The sequence below is a fragment of the Oenanthe melanoleuca genome, chromosome 2 (genome assembly GCF_029582105.1).
Source record: "Oenanthe melanoleuca isolate GR-GAL-2019-014 chromosome 2, OMel1.0, whole genome shotgun sequence".
NCBI classification, from domain to species: Eukaryota; Metazoa; Chordata; class Aves; order Passeriformes; family Muscicapidae; genus Oenanthe; species Oenanthe melanoleuca.
The window spans coordinates 124,959,085-124,965,056 of record NC_079335.1 but is presented as its reverse complement, the minus strand read 5'-3'; the positions used below and the strand labels follow the sequence as shown (position 1 = coordinate 124,965,056).

General features: G+C 40.0%; 1 non-coding gene across 1 annotated transcript; it reads right to left on the bottom strand.

Moving 5' to 3' along the window:
* Positions 1-307: 307 nt before the first annotated feature.
* TRNAN-GUU (transfer RNA asparagine (anticodon GUU)) lies at positions 308-381 on the bottom strand. The gene has a single exon. It is a non-coding gene; the product is annotated as a tRNA-Asn (tRNA).
* Between the last annotated feature and the right edge of the window lie 5,591 nt (positions 382-5,972).

The window sequence follows — 5,972 nt, the reverse complement described above, 5'->3', positions numbered from 1 at the left end:
TAACACAGGTCCTTTAGAGCTCACAAGCAACACAACAGAGCACCATACAGACAAACAAATATGACAGAAAGGGAATGTTGCAATATTTGGCTAAAATGAAACTGCTTCTATGCAATTTCATTTTTAAATAAGGATGCATGGAAATATTTTAATATGTTAATCCATTGCTGATACTTCAGCAAACCAGGGTTTCAGTGAACCTGAGGCTAAACAAAGAATTCCAAATTTCTAAAATTTCATAGAATGGCTAGGTTTGGGAGGTCATTTGGTTCCAAGCCCCTGCCATGGCAGAGGAAAAGGAGGAACACGTCCCTGGGTGGGCTCGAACCACCAACCTTTCGGTTAACAGCCGAACGCGCTTACCGATTGCGCCACAGAGACTCCCCTGGCATTGGAATCTTCACAAGAAAAAATAATTTTCCTACCCAAAATAAATTTATGTTTCCAAAAACATTGATTTCAAGTAGCAGGGATATAGTGCAGAGATGCTAAAAGAGAACACGGTCCTCACATGGCGTCTGCATTGCTGGCAGCCAGACGGGATGTATGCTGCACAATATTATAATGCTGCACAAACACAGCAAAGCTTGCACTGTGGCTGTGTAGGCTTCCAAAGGCTGCCCTATAAATACAAAGAATTCTGAATTTTAAGGAGGCACAACTGGGAGTACAAAGGAGAACCAGAAAAAGGAACAATATGAAATAATGTGTTCGTGAAAAAAATAATAACTCAATTTACTAACAGTGAGCACCATTTTCCCTCAACCAGGAGTCAAGAAAAGAGAGGGGGAAAATAGAAAAAACTTAGCCTGCATACCAAAAAACTCATCTGAATCAAACATTCTTAACCCATTACTTTGATGGATACAAAGTTTTGAGGATAAAAATACAAGCAGCTGAAAGAAAATTTGTATTAGTGAGCTGGGCCAGGTCCCAGCCCCTTTCTCAGGACTGTGTGGCTGCACAGCAATGTCACACCCCATGATGCAGAACGTGCAGCCCTTGACTGCCCTTAATTAAATGACTTAATGACAGATGGCTTAAATATTTGCTATCTGCCCATTTCCCTTCCCTGTCTTCATATGATCACTCTTTGTATCAGACACACAGAAGTCTCAAAAGAAAGCACTATTATGTGTTCCCACTCACGTCATGGAACAGAAGAAGTATTTATCTCTTAGTGATAAAGCTAAATAAGGCCTTTGAACATGTGATTTCGTAATTACTTCACTTAATATCAGTCTGATTTTAGTACAGATTATTAAGAAACCGTTTTTATAATTGTTACAAAATTAGAAACCTGTAAAAGCAGTAATTTCTGATAGAATTTCCAGGATCTTACAGGCTTGAAGTTATATTTGTTTCAGCATTTGGCTACAAATTCAGTATTCAGGCTACATTTCTTGATTGAACAATTCCACAGAGGAAAAGACTTCTTATACTTTGTACTCCCTCTTCATTTATGCAATCAAATATTTGTGATAGATGGCTACCATGCATACATGAAAACTTGATCCTTAGGAGGAAATTGATTATCATTATGAGGCTGGAAACCCAGCAATTAAAATGTCTGATGCCATCATTTGGCAAGTACTCAAAAGCTGTCCAGGCAAAAGCTGTATAACTGAAAATACTACACCGCCCAGGAATCCATTGGAAATACAGCTTTATTTCTGGAATTACAATTTGACCAGAGCAATCTGGCAGTGCTGCAACATTTAAATTAAGAAGTGATATGGTTTGGGGTATGGCAGATCCTACTAGTTAATTAGTCAACACCAAAGCTGTAAGTTAAAATAAGAAATATTCTACTTATTATATAAAAAACAGTGTGTTCCTTATGAACATTTTCCTTACGAAATTTCAAGATTAGAGGTAAGTGATAATTTTTTCCTTGCTTATATTCCTTGCTATATATACTTGTGAAAAATTATTTGCACTCAGTTTATCAGCAAACTTGTATGTGCATGGATTGACCCATGGCACAAAGTTCTCCTTCCGCTTATGCTGAGCCTGCCAAGCAAAGTCAAGAAGCATTCAAAGAAAAATTACCTCACCTAAATTATACCTGTGTAAATGACATCTGTCCAATTAAAATTTGTTTCCTAAATTGAACAGAAAGTCACCATTCATGGTAAGTCATTCACCTTACCATTCATGGTAAGTCATTCACCTTATTCTAACTTACACGTAAATTACCACCTCACTTGCTCTCTCAGTTCTATGGAGGGATGGTGATTAGTTTAAAATACACTGGAATTAGATGGCATGAACTCCTTAATTCCTGACTGTTATTAGATTGACTCATAGAGGAAATAGAGCAGCCAAAAACCACAGTAAGGACAGTGTCAGTCATTAGTGACCATATAAACCACAGCCTCTTATGAAAAGAATTAATCCAGTTGACCCAAGGCTACACCGTAGAAAAAAAAAAAGGTGAAATTCTTCCAGAGGCATTTTACTTTTAATGTTCATAGACATTATCCCAAGTGCACAGCAGTGCCACATCTCTGCCTGTCAAAGGAAACACTTTTCAAATCTCTGGGTCTTCTCTCTGTGGCTGCTCTAAGTGTCCCCTCCCACTGACAGCCCTTGATGCTTCCAGCAGAGCAAGCAGAAAGCCAACAGGAAGCTTAGCATTTGCAAACCAAAAGCTGATCAGAAGAGCTAGCAGACCTTTGGTTTACTGCCAGCACGGTAAGTTGGTCAGCAGACAGGAAAATAAAGAAGGTACATGATTTACAAAGCTGCTTCTAGCTAATAATAGTTCATGTCTGGAGTTGGTTTTATAGGGTACTTAGCAATCTCTAATTAGCCTTTTCTATCAGGCCTTTTATATATAGTGATTTTGGTGTGAATTACTTAGGTGTATGTCATGATGCCAAATGCAATTAGCTTGTGAAAAACAAGGAGGAGCCTGTTAGAAGCTAGACCACATGCATGTAAACCACTTCCTAACTCACAGCACTTCAGCCAAAAGCTTCTACTGAATGAAGGGGATCTCAATTATCAAACACCTAAGCCATGTCTGCAAAGAAGCAAGGAAGCAAAAACAGATGTCTTACTCACATCCATATAAATATTTAATATACACAGGGGGATTATTTTAATTAAGATACTCAACCTGCAACAGTTGTCATCAGCATGTCCTAAAATAACACAGTTGAAATCCACACATGGAGCTTTCAGGCATTACTGTAGATCACTGTTAGTCTTAATGGCAAGTGAAGGATGCCCAGGGGCTTCCAGCAGCAGGGAGCAGATCTGAAAGAGCCCTCCAAAGGTTGCAGGACAGACTTGCAGGACTTACTATTTCTAAGGGTTGTAATTTTCTGAGATATCTATAAACAGAAGTATGGTTGTTTTGATAGCATTTTAGTTCCTGCTGCGCTTTTAGAAAAAGAAGATGATAGTTGAAGATCCCTGAAATTCTCCAAAGAAACAACCTTGCTATGGAGACTTGAATTCATTTTTTTTTATTTTGAGAATAAAATAATAAATTAAATTTCCCTACTTAAGCATTGTAACCACCCTAACTGAGAAGCTGAGTCAAGACCACAGGAGCTCTGGCATAACCCCATGCTTTCTGCATCTACACTGCTTATAGTAACAGCAGTAATTTGGGTAAGTTTTGAGGAGCTGCAATCATGGTCATAAATGCACCTTGCAGACTTGCCACGTAGCCCTCAAACTTAATTACATTGCAGGATGAGACAGGCTGAAGTAAATATGTTTTGGTTGGATGAAAAATCTCATGAAACACTTGTTTATAAACAAATGTTATATGAACAGATGAAAAAGAGTATCTGTGATCCTCAGTGACTGCAGGAAAGATATATTTCATAACACTGTAAAGAAATATTAATGAGCAACAATGCAAAAAGCTACAAAATATTCTAGCTAAAGTGTTAAAAGTGTTTAAGTTGCTTCCTAAAGCTCAAAATGCATATGAAGACAAAGAAACTGAAGCATTAATATTTTAACAAACAATAAGGTTTGTTCACAGTAAGAAGGCTTTGAAAATTCTTGGCTTTTTGAATGAGGCATGAGAAAAAAATAATGCATCAATGAGAATTTTTCATTTATGGATTAAAAGAATCCCTACTACAACCAGAATTGGGGGGGTTGGTTTGTTTGGATTTGTGTTGTTGTCACTGTTTTAGTTTGGCTTTGTCAGGGTTTTCCTGGAAAAACATAGCTAAGTACCTACCCATCTGTATACTTGGTACCATTTTTCTCTCTCTTTCCCTGACAGAATAAACCTGAGCACTTTAAAATAGTGAAGTGTTTTTATTATTTAAAAGGAATACTGAAAAACTGAATGAATCAAAAGACTTGAATAGAAATGAAGTATAGGCTATATGCTGGCAGAGAGTAAAGACACTGGTTGCATAGAAATGGGATATGCATTTAATATATAGTAACAGCACACATCAGAATAATACTTAGGACTCAAATTTTGTACTCACATTACATTATGTGAGTACATACTGCACACATTTGCTAAGTTTTGTGAAAAACGAGATTCACTTTCCTGGTAACATTAAAAAAGTTTAATAAAACACAATAAGAGACAAACAATAAAGCAAAAGGTTATAACAGCTGGGTGTTTGGCATCCAGCCAAAAGCACACTGGCTGCTTTGGAAACAACCCTTAAATTCCTCAGCGTATTCATAGACCTGCAATGCATATTCAAACTTTTCTACAAACTATTTTTTATATTCCAAGAACCATTTTACATGGCCACTCTTTGAGTCTGCCTTTTTAGAGCATGTGTGTTTCTTGGCTGTGGTTTTAATTTCTTTTTCTTATCAGTTTTAATTTGGGCTGTGGTCTTCAATTTCTGCAGATGGCTGGTGCTGGTAACTGGCATATCAGTAGCAGGTGTCTCCACTGGGTGTTATCCAACCAAGCAGGTAGTTCACTTACTACAAAGACACTTTATCAGCTTATATCACTCCTAAAGAAAATTATATCTTAAAAACCATTTCAACACCACACACACAGTATCCACCCCAATATTTGCAAAAAGCCAATACCATAATATGTATTTATAACAGTTTAAAATTTGTTTATGTGTGGTTACTTTATTTTGTGGAAGTGTCTTTTCCATGACAGCCTGCCCTGCTCCTGGCCTGCTGGGTTTGGTGGCAGCTTCCCAGCCCCACCACCGATGAGGGACTGGATTCTGAGCCCACATTTTCTGTACTCAGGTAGCACAATTTCCCTTTTGTAAATCTTAGCAAAGTTTGATTTCAGCAATCGTTTAATGCATCCGTCAAATCCAGTTAGATCTGTGGGGGTCGGCCTCTTCTCCTTGGTAAATAGCCATAGGATGAGAGGGCACAGTCTTAACATCTTAATCTACCACAGTAGATTTGGATTGAACATTGGAAAGACTTTCTTCAGAGAAAGTTGGTGGAGTCACCATCCCCGGAGGTATTTAAAACTGCATGTTTTTCCTTAAACTCGGTGACACGGTCCATTTGGCATGGTGGTGTTCGATCGCAGGTTGGACTCGATGATCCCAGGGGTCTTTTCCAACCTAACTGGTTCTGTGATTCTGGGGGTCAGCTTGCTTGTATACCTGTGTATACCTTGTATGCTGTGTACCGCGTTCACAGGGAGCGAGCGCCTTCCCAGCCTGGAATGACCATTTCCTTGCCAACAGACGAGTGACAAGTGTTTAAAAACCGCATTATTTGGGACGAAGCTCCCGCTGTCCCGTGCCCGTTATGGATCGTACGCGGCACAGACCCTCGTTCAGCTCCTGAGTCCCCGGGGAGTTTCCGCCTCGCCGCCGGCCCCTCAGCTCGGAGCTCGGGCGAGCGCGGTGAGATCCCGCCGAACCCACCGGGAGCCACCGCAGCCCCGCGGCGCGGCGGGGCGGGGAGGCGAACGCTGGGGCCGCCCGCTGGCGGCAGGGGGGAAGCGGCGGCGCCTCGAGAGGGGCGGCGGCTCCGCCCCGTGG